This window comes from Rattus norvegicus, chromosome 9, assembly GCF_021556685.1.
Source record: "Rattus norvegicus strain SHRSP/BbbUtx chromosome 9, alternate assembly SHRSP_T2T, whole genome shotgun sequence".
Classification (NCBI taxonomy): Eukaryota; Metazoa; Chordata; class Mammalia; order Rodentia; family Muridae; genus Rattus; species Rattus norvegicus.
Window position 1 is genome coordinate 125347098 of NC_141542.1, and position 18952 is coordinate 125366049.

At 38.9% G+C, this 18952-nt stretch overlaps 1 protein-coding gene and 1 long non-coding RNA gene across 11 annotated transcripts in view; one reads left to right on the plus strand and one right to left on the minus strand.

Moving 5' to 3' along the window:
- The window catches only part of Dlgap1 (DLG associated protein 1), an 870386-nt gene that overhangs the window by 410411 nt on the left and 441023 nt on the right, over positions 1 to 18952 (plus strand).
- Positions 449 to 18952, minus strand: part of LOC120094814 (uncharacterized) — a 216293-nt gene continuing 197789 nt past the window's right edge. The window contains exon 5 of the long non-coding RNA XR_015629900.1: positions 449 to 611. This is a non-coding gene — a long non-coding RNA (uncharacterized LOC120094814). The remainder of the gene's footprint in view (positions 612 to 18952) is intronic.

Genomic DNA, 18952 nt, shown 5'->3' on the forward strand with positions numbered 1-18952 from the left:
TAAAGTAAATTGTCATGACGTTCAAACAGATACCTCAAAGATTCATACTCCTTTGAAACTCGCTGTTGTAAAGTTCTTTTATATAACTCACTCAAAATTGTTCTTCAAAATACTCAAAAAAAAAAACTTTGTGATTTCTACAAGTGGTTCTTTGACAAACACCATTGTAGATTTCTGACCAAGATCTTTGGCAAGGCCTCTTTAGATTCCTATTGAACGAGAGAGGACCCCGCCAGGGCCGACTGTGTGCTCATGGGGCACACACGTACATGAGTTTTCATAAGTAGGTCACCATTGTTAAATAAAATGTAATTTCATGGTGGTATGGCCACCATTGTTTTTGGTAGTTTGACAGAAATGTATTCATAACATGTATGATGCTTCCCACCCGACAGGTAACTAACTGGCTTTTGCTAAAGATCAAAGCGCTAAATTTTGCATCATTTTGTTTTTAATCAGAAGATTTTATTCAGCAATTACAACAGAAAATAATTCAACTGATGAATCCATTTATCACTGATGGGATGGTAGTAGTCCCTCCCATCTTCTTTAGGGGCGCATTCCGATAGGCCAAGAGATCTGAAGCCACAGTCTCCTGCTGTGCACACTACCTAAGGTAAAACTTAATTTGTTAATTAGGCACAAAATAGACATATAACAATAATAACAGAATATTTACAACAACACCCAGTACTCAAATTTAATTAAAACTTGTTAATTTTTAAGATTTGTTTTTATTTATGTACCTATGTGTGATTGTGTGTGCATATCCATGAGATCAGGAAAGGGCATTAGATTCCCTAGGACTCAAGTTACAGGCAATTGTGAACAGCCCAATATGGCACTCTAAACCTAACTTATGCCCTCTGAACGAACAATCAGTGCTCTTAATTGCCAAACCATCTCACCAGCCCCACTTAGGATCTTTTTCTCTAGAATGTTCTAGTCAATATGTTTGGACCACAGTTGCCTGCAGGTGACTGGAAATAAGAAAAAACAAGGTAGATGAGAAGGACACTGTTGTGACACCTCAATCACACAGAAATTAAATGTCTGTCCAGGTTTAGTCACAGAGTGATGCATTACTCAAATACTCATTCAAAACCTATAATTTTCCCTGATTCTACCACTAGGGCCATAATTTTTTTTTCAGATAAAAAAAAAAACAACTAAAACTAAACACAGCAATCAAAAGTCTCTTTTTTTCATTCTAATATGAGGAGTAAAACACAACAAATCATGTAAAATTGATTTTAGGTAGAGAATGTGTGCTGCAGAAGGAAGACTGACTCAGAGCAAACCAGAGAGGGGAAGTATGAAGGGAAGGCAGAAAATTTAAATAGGACCTCTCAGGAGCGCCTTGTCAAAGAAGATGCCAAATGAGGACAGCCCCACCATACGCGAGAGAAGAGACAGATCAAAAGTGGGATGGATGACAAGTACCAAGAACTCAGCATTAGTAATGCTCCTCACCTACTGGAAAGAATGCTGACATGGCCCAGTGATAGCTAAGTCACTGAAAGCAGGTTAGCATAGTATGGAGAACAGGGACTCCGTACACTGGTGATAGGAATGTAAGTTACTGTTACCATTATCAAAAACACCAACACATAACTACCATAATCTTCAACAATCCAACCACATGACAAGTAACAAAAATAAATTATGTCACTATTTCCAAGAAGTATCTTCATTCCATATTTATTGCAACACAGTCACCAAGGCATGGAATTGAACAAAATATCCATTAATAAATGTACTAGAAAATGTAATCTCTCTCTCCCTCCCTCCCTCCTTCCCCTCCCTCCCTCCTCCTCCTCCTCTCTCTCTCTCCCTCTCTCTCTCTCCCTCTCTCTCTCTCCCTCCCTCCCTCCCTCCTTCCCTTCCCTCCTCCTCCTCCTCCTCCTCTTCTCTCTCTCTCTCTCTCTCTCTCTCTCTCTCTCTCTCTCTCTTTCTCTCTTTCTCTCTTTCTGTCTCTCTCTCACACACACACACAAGAGCTAGGGGAAAGAGAGAGTGCGAGTGCATGTGGGGAGGAGAGGAAGAGGCAAAGATACTGTTCAATGTCGAAAAGAAAAAATTAATATATGACATCAAAAAACTAGAAAAATTGTGCTGTGTGAAATACTAAAGCTACTTTAGAAAGAAATCCTATTACTATCACTGACAAGTGGAATCTACGGAAACAAAGGGTGAATACTAGGGGCGGGTGGTGAAATGTAGGGAATCGGGGAAATGTTGGTCAAAGGATACAAACCACAAGCAGAAGAAATAAGAAAGACGAGAGAGATGGTGAGAAAAGGTTAAATAGTATTTAGAGCACTGAGTGGGGAGCACCTTCTTAGAGGCAAAGGGGCAGGGGGATGGGATAAGGGCTTTGCCAAAAGGAAACTGGGAAGGGGGACAGCATCTGAAATGTAAATAAATAAAATAACCAATTAATTTTTAAAAATGCTTACAAAAAGGGATACATTCCCTAAATATGGCACTTCAGTGAACTGGAAAGTCCAATCCTGCCAACACCTCATCCCAGAAAACAATACATAGTGAAACAGTGACATGCATTGTGTAGATGCATACTTGCAGGGGTCACTTTTCAAGAAATTTGCACTATTGATCATGTGCAATGTTGTGTTTGTTTGGTATGCTCCATCACTTCAAGACTTGCTTCCATGTTTCCTTTAGTGCTTTGCACAGAGACACAACTAGTAGTTGCAGAGATCAGGCCTGAGGAGACAGCGCAATCAGTAGCTCCCTGTACAAGAATGAGTATGAGTGTTAAGATTCCCAGAGCCCAGAGGGTCAAGATCCTGACCACAGAATTCTGAGGGCAGACCAGACCAAGACAGGAAGATCCCTGGGGTTGCTGACAAGCCTCTCTGGGATCAGTGAGCTCATTGTTCAGAGACAGAGCCTGCACCAAGGTATTTTATATTATTTGTGGCTATTATGAAGGGTGTCATTTCCTTAATTTCTTTCTCAGCTTGTTTATCCTTTGAGTAGAGGTAGGCTACTGATGTATGAGTTAATTTTATATCTAGCCACTTTGCTGTTTATCAGGTTTAGGAGTTCTCTGGTGGAACTTTTGGGGTCACTTAAGTATACTATCATATCATCTGCAAATAGTGATGTTTTGACTTCTTCCTTTCCCATTTGTATCCCTTTGACCTCCTTTTGTTGTCTGTTTGCTCTGGCTAGGACTTCAAGTACTATATTGAATAGGGAGGGAGAGAGTGGACAGCTTTGTCTATGTCCCTGATTTTAGTGGGATTTTTTTCAAGTTTCTCTCCATTTAGTTTGATGGAGTAGTTATACTACTGGTTTGCTGTATATTGTTTTTTACTATGTTTAGGTATGGAACTTGAATTTCTGATCTTTCCAAGACTTTTATCATGAAGGGGTGTTGAATTTTGTCAAATGCTTTCTCAGCATCTAATGAAATGATCATGTGGCTTTTTTTTCTTGAGATTGTTTATATAGTGGGTTACGTTGATGTATTTCCATATATGGAACCATCTTTGCATCCCTGAGATGAAGCCTACTTGATCATAGTGAATGATCATTTTAATGTGTTCTTGGATTCAATTTGCGAGAATTTTACTGAGGATTTTCGCAGGACATTCATAAGGGAAATTGTTCTGAAGTTCTCTTTCTTTGTCGGATCTTTGTGTGGTTTAGGTGTAAGTGTAATTGTGGCTTCAAAGAATGAATTGGATAGTGTTCTTTTGTTTCTATCTTGTGAAATAGTTTGAAGAGTATTGGTATTAGGTCTTCTTTGAAGGTCTGATAGAATTCTGCACTAAATCCATCTGGTCCTGGGCTTTTTTTGGTTGGGAGACTTTTGATGACTACTTCAATTTCTTTAGGAGTTATGGGACTGTTTAGGTGGTTTATCTGATCCTGATTTAACTTTGGTACCTCATATCTGTCTAGAAAATTGTCCATTGCCTCCAGATTTTCCAGTTTTGTTGAGTATAGACTTTGGTAATAGGATCTGATAAATTTTTTAATTTCCTCAGTTCCTGTTGTTAAGTCTCCCTTTTCATTTCTGATGTTGTTGATTTGGATACTTTCTCTCTGTCTACTGGTTAGTCTGGCTAAGGGTTTATGTATCTTGTTGATTTTCTCAAAGAACCAGCTCCTTGTTCTGTTGATTCTTTGTATAGTTCTTTTTGTTTCTACTTGGTTGATTTCAGCTCTGAGTTTGATTATTTCCTGCCTTCTCCTCCTCTTGGGTGATTTTGCTTCTTTTTGTTCTAGAGCTTTCAGGTGTGCTGTCAAGCTATCGTGTATGCTATCTCCAGTTTCTTTTGCAGGTACTCAGAACTATGAGTTTTCCTCTTAGCACTACTTTAATTGTATCTCATAGGTTTGGGTATGTTGGGCCTTCATTTTCATTAAATCCTAAACAGTCTTTAATTTCTTTATTTCTTCCTTGACCAAGTTGTCATTGATTATAGTGTTATTCAGCTTCCATGTGTATGTGGGCTTTCTGTTGTTTTTGTTGTTATTGAAGACCAACCTTAGTCCATGGTGATTTGATAGGATGCATGGGATTAGTTCAATCTCTTTGTATCTGTTGAGTCCTATTTTGTGACCAATTATATGCTCACTTTTGGAGAAGGTACCATGAGGTGCTGAGAAGAAGGTATATTCTTTTGTTTTAAGATCCATTAGGTTCATAACTTCTGCTAGTTTCTCTATGTCTCCATTTAGTTTCTGTTTCCATGATCTGTCCATTGATGAGAGTGGGTGTTGAAATCTCCCACTATTATTGTGTAAGGTGCAATGTGTGCTTTGAGCTTGTTTTTCATTTATGAATGTGGGTGCCCTTGCATTCAGAGCATAAATGTTCAGAATTGAGAGTTCATCTTGGTAGATTTTTTTCTTTGATGAATATAAAGTGTCCTTCCTTATATTTTTTATATTTTTGATAACTTTTGGTTGAAAGTCTATTTTATCTGATATTAGAATGGCTACTCTAGCTCCTTTGTAGGCTGGATTTGTGGAAAGATATTGTGTAAATTTGGTTTTGTCATAGAATATCTTGGCTTCTCCATCTATGATAATTGAGAGTTTTGCTGGCTAGCATTGCCTAGGCTGGCATTTGTGTTCTCTTGGGGTCTGTATAATGTCTGTCTAGGATCTTCTGGCTTTCATAGTCTCTGTTGGTGTAATTCTGATAGGTCTGCCTTTGTATACTACTTGACCTTTTTCCCTTAGTGCTTTTAATGTTCTTTCCTTGTTTTGGGTATTTGGTGTTTTGACTATTATGTGATGGGAGGAATTTCTTTTCTAGTTCAGTATGTTTGGAGTTCTGTAGGCTTCTTGTATGTTTATGGGCCTACTTTAGATTAGGGAAGTTTTCTATAATTTTGTTGAACATATTTACTGGTTGTTTAAGTTGGGAATCTTCATTTTCTTCTATACCTATTATTCTTAGGTTTGGTCTTCTTATTGATTTTCTGGACGTTTTGGGTCAGGAACATTTTGCATTTTCTTTGACAGTTGTGTCAATGTTTTCTATGGAGTCTTCTGCCTCTGAGATTCTCTCTTCAATCTCTGTATTCTGTTGGTGATGCTTGCATCTATGACTCCTGGTCTGTTTCCTAGGTTTTCTATCTCCAGGGTTGCCTTCCCTTGTGATTTCTTTATTGTTTCTATTTCCATTTTTAGATCCTGGATGGTTTTGTTCAATTCCTTCACCTGTTTGGTTGTGCTTTCCTGTAATTCTTTAAGAGATTTTTGTGTTTCCTTTTTAAGGGCCTCTACTTGTTTACCTGTGTTGTCCTGTATTTCTTTAAGGAAGTTATTTATATTCTTCTTAATGTCCTCTATCATCATCAAAAGATGTGATTTTAAATCCAAATCTTGCTTTTCCAGTGTGCCGAGTTATCCCAGTGGTGGGAGAACTGGGTTCTAATGATGCCAAGTACTCTTGGTTTCTGTTGCTGAGGTTCCTGTGCTTGCCTTTTGCCATCTGTTTATCTCTGATGTTAGTTGGTCTTGCTGTCTCTGATTAGAGCTTGTCTCTCTCATTGGCCTGCGAGCCTGTGTCTGTGAGCCTGTGAGCCTGTGATCTTTAGAGTGAGAGCTCTCTTGGCAGACCAGCTCTCTCTTGGCAGGTTTTGAGTCAGAGAGCTGTGGGACAGCCCCTGCTCTGGGTGCAGATGGAGACTGGAAGGGTTCTGTCCAAGGCCACCCTGTGGTTCTTGCTACCCGTGTGTTCCTGGGGTGTCTCTTCTTAGATAGTCAATGGGGAGAAAGTAGGGAGATAGTGGGGTTTCACCTGTCAGCTGTGGACTGTGAGCTTAGGAGGGAGAGTACTCCTGGCAGACCAGCTCTCTGCAGGCAGATAACAGTCCTGGCTCTGGGCACAGATGGAGACTGGAAGGTCCCTGACACAGGCTGCCCTGCAGCCAGTCTCTCCTTGGACAGTCCGAGAATTTTTTTTAACACATAGTTCCCAAAGAGGGAAATCAAATTTCAGGTCATTTATTACTCAAAGTCTCCTGGTTCCACTGAACTCTGCTGTGCAATCCACTTGAGTCTGCATCACCGGGGAGTTGTTGTCTTATATTTTACTATCTCTAGGGTTGTTTTTTTTTTTTTTGCATCCATGAAATTCTAAGTTGCACTCATATGAGTTATATTTTTATGCAGTGAGTGCATCTTATTATCATAACTTTATAGAACTTACTTTCTCCTACAAAGAAGAGACAGTGACTGAACTAGTACTTTGTGTGGTCCACACTCTGGATAGATGACTGAGTTCTTTATATTATTTACTCTCAGTACAGTCTATTCCAATTCCTTTTTTAAATGCAGAACCTGAAACTCTGAAAACATTGTATAATTCATCATATACATGATGGCCCATGGCAAGGACCTTCAAAAGTACATTTTGCAGGGAAGAATGCTGACTCCTATTGTCTACTCCAAATATTTTTTCTTTACTTTTAAAATATATTTAACTCTTTGAGAATTTCATACAATGTATTTTGATTATATTCACTACCCATTCCTCACAGATGCACACTCCTTTCCCTATGCCTTTTCAAATTCATTTCCTCTTGGCTCTTAATAACGGAGTCTTGTGCTACTCAAGTACTATAGTTTTGTGGTTATCCACTAGAGCATAGTCAACCTACCAAGGACCACCCCTTACAGAAAACTGTCACTTCTTCCCTCAAAAGTCAGCAACTGCCAGTAACTCATAAATTATGGGTGGGGGTTCATGAGTTTGCTGTAGCGTGACTGTTTTGATCTTATTCAGTTCTCCCACCACTGTCATGGTTCCTGAGTAGTTTGTGTTCAGAGGATACTGTCTCTGTGCAGTCTTTCTCCCTTCTGGCTCTTATCCAAGATGAGCTGCTAGCCTTGGAGGAGGATACAGTACAAAGGTCTCATTTGTGGATGCTCCACTGACATTTATCCTTTCTCTTTGATCTGTCCACTGCACAACCTTTTCAGTAAGGTCTGAGAGTTGTACTAATGTATGGTAGTGATATAAATTTAGAGGGAAGTTTAACACTATGTCCATCTTGGCTGCAGATTTTACTGCATCAGTTAATAGGGTCAAACATTAGTATTCATAGCCAATTGGTTTTAGGACCCACAGAGATACCAGAATCTGTGGATGTTCCTCTCTCTTCTCTGAAGTGCCAAGCAGTTGCCTGCAGTCTATGTGAGTGCCCCTGATAGTCCAAAAGCACCTCTAGATTATCTATAATAATATGCGGTATAAATGCTGTGTGAATGGGAATTGTATTGTGTTGTACAATATAGGGAAGAGCCAGAAAATCATTCACATTTGTGCAGATGCAGGCTTTCTAAACATTTTATTCTGTGAGTGGTCTGTTCACAACCGTGAAATCTGCAAATATGATGGATTAAAGTCAAAGCCGTGAAGAATGCTGTGCTAGAGTGGGGCTGGAGTAATGCAGGTAATGCAAAAAGCTCTCTTTTCTGCACTTCCAGAGATAGATGGATTATTCAGAATAAGTCTCATTGCGGGGCTTAAAAAAGTCCACCCATACAATTCATATCTTAATGGCAGCAGGTACCCAGACGTTGGGAAGTAACAAAACTCTCAGGCTGACTAAAAACCAAAAGCCAACTTTCAATCTGTTTTTAGATATATTAAGACTAAGATTAAGAAAATGTCTTTTGATGTCTTTTTTCTGACAGTCTCTGTTAAGCTGACCCAAGAACAGAAAGTCTCTGTGTGCTAAGAAAACCATAAAGAGGAAACTGAGCAGTGCTGAGGGGTACTTGTCTAATGGTGTGACAACCTCCTCATCCTGAGAACCAGAAATGATTGTTCTGAGTCAGAGCTCTGTCTCCTGAATGACTGTTGACTAGAAAACTTTTTATTTCCTTGTCTGTTCCCTTCCTGCGTGTTTTTGACCTTACAGTAACACCTAAGCTCCAAGTATTTCTTAGCAGTGTGTTCTGAGGGCTGAGTGTTCTGCCCTGAATTCTTGAGCAGGTTGGACAGAATACTCACTGAATACTTAAGAGGGAGCAGAAGGCAGGAACCTCCTTATATTCTTGACATAGCACTTCTTGATTCCTTTGTCTTCAGAGTGAATATGTAGCTCAAAGAGGAGATGTTTATTGACATTCTTAGTCTGTTAATTGACCCCTAACATGGTTTCTCTACTGCATCTTGAATTGCATTCAGCTTAGCCTAACTAGCGTGTAAACGTGTCTATATGTGTGAATGGCAGAGGTCAGAGCACCCAACAGCCTCTACACTGTCACCACAGCAGCCCATAAAGCCCGCCAGCATGTGCTCACATCTCGCTATCACTACCCATAAACCTGGGAAGAGCAAGCAATATTTTGACATTTGGATTCAATTCCCCTAAGTAAAGCCAGATTCTGATTTAATTGCCCTATGACTACCTGTGTTTGGCAGTTTAAGAGATGAGACAGCTCTTATTATAGCGAGAAATTGTTTCAAATTAAAGTAACCATTTTCTAAAAATACTTCCAATAGATTTACTTGGCATTTTTAAATGTCAGTTTGAAGAATCCCTTGGTGGTCATGTAAAATATTCAAGAAATGTCACATACATATATGGTTTGAATTATTTTCAAAATGTTGTAATTATTGACAGGAAACAGAACTCAGAAAACATTAACCCAAGGAAGTAGAGATATAGTCCAACTGTGGCACACATCTGTAATCCCAGCACTTAGAAGGTAAAAGTAGAAGACCCAGGGTTCACGGTCATCCTCACCTGGCGACTGATTCAGAGAGAAGAATACTTGGGTGGGGCAGAAGTATTACATGAAACATCAACCTTGTTTTCTTGTTGTTTTGTTGTTGTTTTGTTTTGTTTTTCTGCTCAAAATGAGAGTGAATGTTTGAAGTAGCAATAGAGTGACAGAGTATCTTCAGATCACAGAGACACATCACTCAGTTGTGTCACCTCAGCCAGTCATTCTTCCATGACAAAACCCCATTGCCATTAGTGAAATGGTTGTACTGGCAACTCTAATCTCACAGAGTTTTGAATGTACCACATGACACATGTGTGAAGCAAGGTTGAACATAGTGGAGAATGTGTCTTTGTTATATGTTGGGGCATAGTTTTGGTATATGCCCAAGAGAGGTATAGCTGGGTCCTCAGGTAGTTCGATGTCCAATTTTCTGAGGAACCTCCAGACTGATTTCCAGAACGGTTGTACCCGTTTGCAGTCCCACCAGCAATGGAGGAGTGTTCCTCTTTCTCCCCATCCTCGCCAGCATTTGCTATCACCTGAGTTTTTGACCTTAGCCATTCTCACTGGTGTGAGGTGAATTCTCAGGGTTGTTTTGATTTGCATTTCCCTTATAACTAAAGATGTTGAACATTTCTTTAGGTGTTTCTCAGCCATACGGCATTCCTCAACTGTGAATTCTTTGTTTAGCTCTGAACCCCATTTTTTAATACGGTTATTTGTCTCCCTGCGGTCTAACTTCTTGAGTTCTTTGTATATTTTGGATATAAGGCCTCTATCTGTTGTAGGATTGGTAAAGATCTTTTCCCAATCTGTTGGTTGCCATTTTGTCCTAACAACAGTATCCTTTGCCTTACAGAAGCTTTGCAGTTTTATGAGATCCCATTTGTCAATTCTTGATATTAGAGCATAGGCCATTGGTGTTTTGTTCAGGAAAACTTTTCCAGTGCCCATGTGTTCGAGATGCTCCCCTAGTTTTTCTTCTATTAGTTTGAGTGTATCTGGTTTGATGTGAAGGTCCTTGATCCACTTGGACTTAAGCTTTGTACAGGGTGATAAGCATGGATCGATCTGCATTCTTCTACATGCTGACCTCCAGTTGAACCAGCACCATTTCCTGAAAATGCTATCTTTTTTCCATTTGATGGTTTTGGCTCCTTTGTCAAAAATCAAGTGCCCATAGGTGTGTGGGTTCATTTCTGGGTCTTCAATTCTGTTCCATTGGTCTATCTGTCTGTCTCTGTACCAATACCATGCAGTTTTTATCACTATTGCTCTGTAATACTGCTTGAGATCAGGGATAGTGATTCCCCCTGAAGTCCTTTTATTGTTGAGGATAGTTTTAGCTATCCTGAGTTTTTTGTTATTCCAGATGAATTTGCAAATTGTTCTGTCTAACTCTTTAAAGAAAAGGATTGGTATTTTGATGGGGATTGCATTGAATCTGTAGATCGCTTTTGGTAAAATGGCCATTTTTACTATGTTAATCCTGCCAATCCATGAGCATGGGAGATCTTTCCATCTTCTGAGGTCTTTTTCAATTTCTTTCTTCAGGAGCTTGAAGTTCTTATCATACAGATCTTTTACTTGCTGGGTTAAAGTCACATCGAGGTTTTTTGTATTATTTGGGACTATTATGAAGGCTGTCCTTTCCCTAATTTCTTTCTCGGCTTGTTTCTCTTTTGTATAGAGGAAGGCTACTGATTTATTCGAGTTAATTTTATACCCAGCCACTTTGCTGAAGGTGTTTATCATGTTTAGTAGTTCTCTGGTGGAACTTTTGGGATCACTTAAATATACTATCATATCGTCTGCAAATAGTGATATTTTGACTTCTTCTTTTCCAATCTGTATCCCCTTGATCTCCTTTTGTTGTCTGATTGCTGTGGCTAGAAACTTCAAGAACTGTATTGAATAAGTAGGAAGAGAGTGGGCAGCCTTGTCTAGTCCCTGATTTTAGTGGGATTGCTTCAAGTTTCTTTCCATTTAGTTTAATGTTAGCTACTGGTTTGCTGTATATGACTCTTACTATGTTTAGGTATGGGCCTTGAATTCCTATTCTTTCCAGGACTTTTATCATGAAGGGGTGTTGAATTTTGTCAAATGCTTTCTCAGCATCTGATGAAATGATCATGTGGTTTTGTTCTTTCAGTTTGTTTATACAATGGATTACGTTGATGGTTTTCTGTATATTAAACCATCCCTGCATGCCTGGAATGAAGCCTACTTGATCATGGTGAATGATTGTTTTGATGTGCTCTTGGATTCAGTTTGCCAGATTTTATTGAGTATTTTTGCGTTGATATTCATAAGGGAAATTGGTCTGAGTTCTCTTTCTTTGTTGGGTCTTTGTTAGGAGTTATGGGGTTGTTTAAATGGTTTATCTGTTCCTGATTTAACTTCAGTACCTGGTATCTATCTAGGAAATTGTCCATTTCCTGCAGATTTTCAAGTTTTGTTGAATATAGGCTTTTGTAGTAGGATCTGATGATTTTTTTGAATTTCCTCTGAATCTGTAGTTATGTCTCCCTTTTCATTTCTGATTTTATTAATTTGGACACACTCTCTGTGTCCTCTCATTAGTCTGGCTAAGGTTTTCTCTATCTTGTTGATTTTCTCAAAGAACCAACTTTTGGTTCTGTTGATTCTTTCTATGGTCCTTTTTGTTTCTACTTGGTTGATTTCAGCTCTGAGTTTGATTATTTCCTGCCTTCTACTCCTCCTGGGTGTATTTGCTTCTTTTTATTCTAGAGCTTTTAGGTGTGCTGTCAAGCTGCTGATATATGCTCTCTCCAGTTTCTTTCTGCAGGCACTCAGAGCTATGAGTTTTCCTCTTAGCACAGCTTTCATTGTGTCCCATAAATTTACGTATGTTGTACCTTCATTTTCATTAAATTCTAAGAAGTCTTTAATTTCTTTCTTTATTTCTTCCTTGACTAGGTTATCATTGAGTAGAGCATTGTTCAACTTCCATGTATATGTGGGCGTTCTTCCCTTATTGTTATTGAAGACCAGCTTTAGCCCGTGGTGGTCTGATAGGACGCATGGGATTATTTCTATCTTTCTGTATCTGTTGAGGCCTGTTTTATGACCAAATATATCGTCAGTTTTGGAGAAAGTACCATGAGGTGGTGAGAAGAAGGTATATCCTTTTGTTTTAGGATAGAATGTTCTATAAATATTAAGTCCATTTGGCTCATGATTTCTCTTAGTCTGTCTATGTCTCTGTTTAATTTCTGTTTCCATGATCTGTCCATTGATGAAAGTGGGGTGTTGAAATCTCCTAGTATTATTGTGTGAGGTACAATGTGTGCTTTGAGCTTTAGTAAGATTTCTTTTATGTATGTAGGTGCCCTTGTATTTGGAGCATAGATATTTAGGATTGAGAGTTCATCTTGGTGGGTTTTTCCTTTGATGAATATGAAGTGTCCTTCCTTATCTTTTTTGATGACTTTTAGTTTAAAATCAATTTTATTTGATATTAGAATGGCTACTCCAACTTGCTTCTTCAGATCATTTGCTTGGAAAGTTGTTTTCCAGCCTTTCACTCTGAGGTAGTGTCTGTCTTTGTCTCTGAGTTGTGTTTCCTGTAGGCAGCAGAATGCAGGGTCCTCATTGCGTATCCAGTTTGTTAATCTATGTCTTTTTATTGGGGAGTTGAGACCATTGATGTTGAGAGATATTAAGGAATAGTGGTTATTGCTTCCTGTTATATTCATATTTGGATGTGAGATTATGTTTGTGTGCTTTTCTTCTCTTTGTTTTTTAAAATAAAGGGGGATTGTTTTTCTGGAGAAAAATGATCTTATTGATTTGTTTGTGCCTGGCTTCTTCAAAGCATCTTTTGAATTAGTTTCTTACAAGGGAGACATTAAGAATAAAGTTAGTGATACCCTTGAAATTAAAAATTATTTCCAGAGAATAGAATAATACAATATGCTCCCTGAATATCTGGTTCTGTTTCAAATATGGGTAAAGGTTTCCTAAATACCACAGGAGAAAATAAAGGTATGTGGGCTTCTGGGCTTCAGGAGAACCTGAGGTTTCCCATTATTAAAGGATTTTGACAAAGAAAAGACTCTCCATGTGACTCGTTTTCTGAAAGAAGATGAAGGAGAAAAGAGAAGGAACATAGGAAAGTTTGCTCTCTTTTCTTCTGCTTGTCTCTACTTCTGTGTCTCACGGAAAAGAAAAAGACCACATAAGTCAGAAGCAAACATGAAGATGTACTACGAGCTTCTAGAAATCAGGAAAGCATTCATCAAAGCATCAATACAGTGCCATCTATATATTATCTCCAACTGGCAAAAGCATCAAAATCAAACGCTGGTGAAGAGACCAAGACATTAAGACCCTGGAGTAAGCGTTCACCTAGCTGGAAAATATTCCTCACAGATCTATGATGTTAAAGATGTGGACTCAATAGTCTAACCATTATACTACTGTGGCTCACCCCATGAAACACTATGGGTGCAAGAGAAAATGTGTGCTACTATGCACCAAGGCTACTACAGTCGGCAGGTTTGCCAGTGTGTCACTAGCATAGTACATGATGGAGTATAAGAAGCAGTAGCTTAGGGGAATGTTAAATATTATGTGCAGAACTTCAAAAACAGTATAAAAATGTTATAAGCAGAAATATATGTAAGCAAACTCTGTGACAAAACTTCAAAGGTATGTGTGTTTGTGTGCAGAAGGTAGACATCAGGACATATTTTAAATGTAGTATAAAAGTAAACATGGTGGAAAATGAGGCAGAAAATAACAGAAAAACATTCATTTAAGCCACCTAAACTAAACAGGAACCTTCCATTTGTAGGACTATAATACCTAAAACCAAAGTCTTACTCAGGGAGGTAAGTGTTAAGCCAAACCTGAGAACAAGTAGGTGCTGTTCCTTCTCATCAGAAGCTAACTGGTATACCAGATGGACTTGAACCTACCAAGCTGGTGCCACTGCTGCTAGAGGCCAGAGCAGTGTTTACTTTGACTTACAGGCATTACATCTTCTAGAAAATGAAAACAGATATGAAGCCCCTTTTAAATGAAGATGGAATAACCATTTTATTTAATAATTTAATTAATTAATTAATTATTAATTAAATAATATATGTTACTGTTTAATAACAAGGCTTAAACAGGCACTTATTTTATTTATGATTACATGAAAGGAATGTTTTTATTTTGAAACTTGATCTTTTTTTATTGAAAGGAGTGTCCAGGTTACTAATAATAGTAGTGAGGTTGTAAAAATGAACAACAGGGGGTCACCCATGCCAGGCACAGCACTCAATTTCAATCCTGGACTCAAGAAGTTCATTCTTCTTTTATGCTAGCTACTGATAAACATGATTAATTCTGTATTATTAAACTTCCCATTACTATTTTAAATTATTTAGATGTTTTGTGATGTCTCTCGGTGTTGAGTCATGCATGAGGCGGGTCTCCAGGCAAAATTTAGCACTCTTTCTCTCCACTGTGAGAAGTGGGAAATAGACATTCATTGAGCCCCTGCCTCCCGTCACCTTAATGACACCCTATTTAGGAATATTTTAACAGGGGACCATGGAAAGAGCTAATCTTATACAAAGGGTATATAATTTGCTGGTGGTAGAATTTCAAGCTTCCGGAGACATGTGAGTGTCTGTGGGTGACAGGTGTGTGGGTGTGCGCCTGTGTGTTTCTGTGCCTGCATTCCCCAGAGAAGTGTAGTCACTGATCTGGGTACCAGCTGATCCTGAATCATAACAGAAGCATCTTTTTTAATGACCTCATCATCTGAGAAACAAACTCCCAAACTGACCTTATTACCTAATTTTAGACTAATCTAAAAGCACTCACCAGGTATCAATATGTTCAAATTCATGAACCAACACATAGTCATCCCGTGTGGAAAAAGATTGTCCCCCAAAGTCATTAAACAGAGTCAGATGGACATGTCTGAAAAATATGCCACTTCAGAATAATCAGTGAAAATGGCTTTTCGAAACAAGATTGGCTCATTTGTACAATAATCACATCTTCTAAATACATTAAATATTAATCTTTGTCTTTAATCATATAAGCCTTAAGGGACAGAAATTTTTACAAGCTAAGTGTTAGGAAGAGCCTACTGGGCAAAGGTGACATATCTTGGCGTTGCCGTGCAAGCCCCAATTTTCTATGACTCCATCTACTGTGGGAATTGTAACTTTGGGCAAATGTTTTTGTGATTAAGTTGCTGGCTGTAAAATATTTCCAAATGCTCGGAGAAGGAGGAGGAGGAGGAAGGGAGGAGGAGGAAGGGAGGAGGAGGAAGGGAGGAGGAGGAAGGGAGGAGGAGGAAGGGAGGAGGAGGAGGAGGAGGAGGAGGAGGAGGAGGAGGAGGAGGAGGAGGAGGAGGAGCTCTATCCTTAGTTGAATAGAACAGACCAGGCTTAGGTACAGCCCTCTGCATAAAACTTAGAGGATAGTTTTTATAGCTCAAAGGCTTCTGGCAGAAACAGTCCTTGATTTTGGAAAGATTCAGTCAGCGTTCCTTTCCAGTTCTTTCCTGTTTCCTGCAAACTAATAATTTCCTTTTTGAAGTTCTAAGGTTTTTCCATCAAGCTCTCATACAGTAGACGCAGTTGCCCTTTGGCGGTGAGTAGGGGCACCGCATGTTCAGATTCAGATCATAGCTCCTGTTAGGTTCTTTTCTGCTACGTTTGCTCGAGGCTTAGTAGGGTCAGACTCTGAATCATTTTAATGACTAAGCCAATTGTCAGCATGGTAAAGCAGATGCCACAGCTGGGGGCTGTGGACCGATTTGGATTACTTATCATTTGGTATTTTCCTTTGACCTCCTTTAAATCCATTCTGATGACCTTTAAATCGGTTACTCTCATTATTCTGCCTTCATAATAAGTTCCTATTCATTAGCTCAACAATTTCTTATTGAATGTCCTTAATTTTATGTGCAGGTTATACAGAAAATGCTCTGTCCAGAGTAGTTTATTGTTCAGCTTGACCAGTTTGGATGAAGGCTGTTGGTATCCACCCAGTTGCCCCATTATGACCAACGTCCTCATTCATCAGCCATTAGAATGGCAGGTGCCAGCTCTCTCTGTGAGTGTCACCTTTGCTTATGGTGGTGACTCCATACAAGGATAATCATTCTCTGCAGGGCAACCCACGTTCGATGAGTAGGCACTGATGGGAATACAGAGGACTAGCCTTCTTGCCTTAGTGTCCATCACTCTGAAGGATGATCCAGATAGAGAGACTTGCAATAACTTTGGCGGTTTTCCACAGGCACATTCCAGGGACACTCCACAAATCTTCATTTCACCAGCAAAGCTCTAGAGTGGTAACCCAATACTCAAGTAAACGTCAGGACATCAACTGTTAGATGTATTCTTTGGGGGTTCCTGCAGTTACTACAGCAGTTGTCTCAGCTAGCACCCAGAGAAGCAACCTGATTTGAGCAACAACAAAAAATATCTAGTATTTAAAAAAATTCTACAATTTAACTTGTGTTCATAAGTTGGTTCTCCATAAGTGGCTACATTTTACCTTTAGTGGTAACAACAATGTGCTATGCTGGTTTTTTATCTGTTAATTAATACATAATAATTACTTCTTTTGAAAAGTAAGCCTAGTCCTTGCTGCTCCAGCAGAGTTTATACATGGCTCCTTCACTGGTAGGACTTTCTCATATCAAACATTAAAGTAGCCTTAACTGAGTGTTTTACCCATTAATAGAGAAAACACTGACAACTGAACAGCCATTGTTACCCTTCATTGCTTTGTGTCTATTACACAAATGGGATACTCTTATACTTTCTTCCATTTAGACCACAAAGGGAAGGTAAGGGCTCACCTCAACCCTACAACAATGGTTCTCAACTTGTGGGTCATGAGCCTCTTGGCAAACCTCTACCTCCAAGAGTATTTACATGGCAATCATAACTAGAAAAGTTTCAGTTATGAAGTAGCTAAAATAAAGTTTCAGTTATGAAGTAGTAGTAAAAATAAATTTTATAATTGGGGTCTCTACACATGAGAATCGGTATTAAAGGGTCATATCATTAGGAAGTTGAGAAACACTGCCCTAGAAGGAACTGGCAGGAAATGGGTGGCTCTGCTTCCAGTATCAGCTACATTGACACTTGCCTTCCAGGCACTGTGCCTACAGCTGCCAGAGAGATGTTCCCATGGCTAAGTAGTTTTAGATTTAAGGTTTTGTTTTGTTGGAACCTTCTTAATGAAAAGGAGAAAGGGATCTAGCACCTTTCCTATGATGGAAATCTAAGGACTTACTTACTTGTACTTTTGATAGGAAGTAATCATTTCTATCCCCAAACTCCAGGGAAAATAATGTATCAAGTCCTAAAACTTACTATTTTCTTTCTCAGTATTCAATTCAGATTATCAAATATTTGTTGAGCACCTTGACCATACAAGACCTGTCCAACACACTTGGGATGCATCAATGAATAAAACAGACACGGTTTTGCCTAAACTCCTGGCTATGGCCCACTGTCTTTCCGTGTGACCTTGTAGGAGCATGGCTTGGATGGAGGAAAGGAAACTGGTGATGGGAAACAGATTTCTAGATTTCTGTCTGAGAATGCCTTTGAATATTCTCTCCCATTCTCAATACCATGTGGCTCATTAATTTGCTTATAGGATATGGTTGTTTTTACATGACTATTAAAATATGAATTTTAGCTTAAACAGACTGAAAAATCTCAATCAGGGTGAAGAGAAGCTGAAAGTGAAGGGGAACCACACCACGGGCAGCCATCCTAACTGGGCCATCAGACTTGTTTGGGGAAATTATTTGAGCTAATCACTTATGTCTATTAAAAATGAAAGAATTCTGAAAACCAATGTGAATGAATAAAATATCATGTTCTTTCTGCATTTATTTAAGTATATAAAATTAAAGGCTAAATATCTGATTGTGGAGAAAAAAAATGTTCAGTCACACTGGAGAGGGCCTATGAGAGAAAGAGATTCTGTCACTCCTTTAATTACCAGGACATTTAAACCTGCCATTGGGAAAGTTTATTTCTCATCAGTATCAATGTTATAAAAAATAATTCTGAAGCCAGAGTGGCTTTTGTTTTTCCAAGGGATACTTAAAATTTTGACAAATATCCAAAAGTGTTTATGTTTATATATTCCATTTTGTCTACCAAATATTTAAATGGCCGATGAGATTCCTGCCTTGAGGAGGTGACAGATCAAGATATTAAAAATTGGTGTCAACTTTTATGTCAATGAATATGATTACTGATGTTAAGTTAGAGTCAGAGGAAAACTCTATATGATGTCATTCATATTTACCCTGAAAGGGTAACAATCTGCAGTAAAGCAAAGATTTCCCTCATGCCAAAGTTTGACAAGAACTTCTTCTCTGTATCATATTTTTATGAGAGTTTGCTAATGACATTATAGCAAAAATGTAAAGTGAGGCGTCACAGGGTGGCTGTGATGACCAAGTCCAACTCAAGGAAAACTAGCTGCTGATTTGCTAGAAATCGTGTGGCCACTATGCACAGCTCACTGACTTTCTGAATTAATTTGGTGGTTGGGTTGGGGACCTAAAGCCATAGTTGCTCTATACCTCAGTGCATGGGCTGCTAAGAAATCATCGAACTCTGTTCCGTTTAGAGCAAACTGAACTCAGGTCCACTTCACAGGAGCTCTAGGTCTTCAGTACACACTGCAGACTCAAAAACTGGAGTTGTCAGAG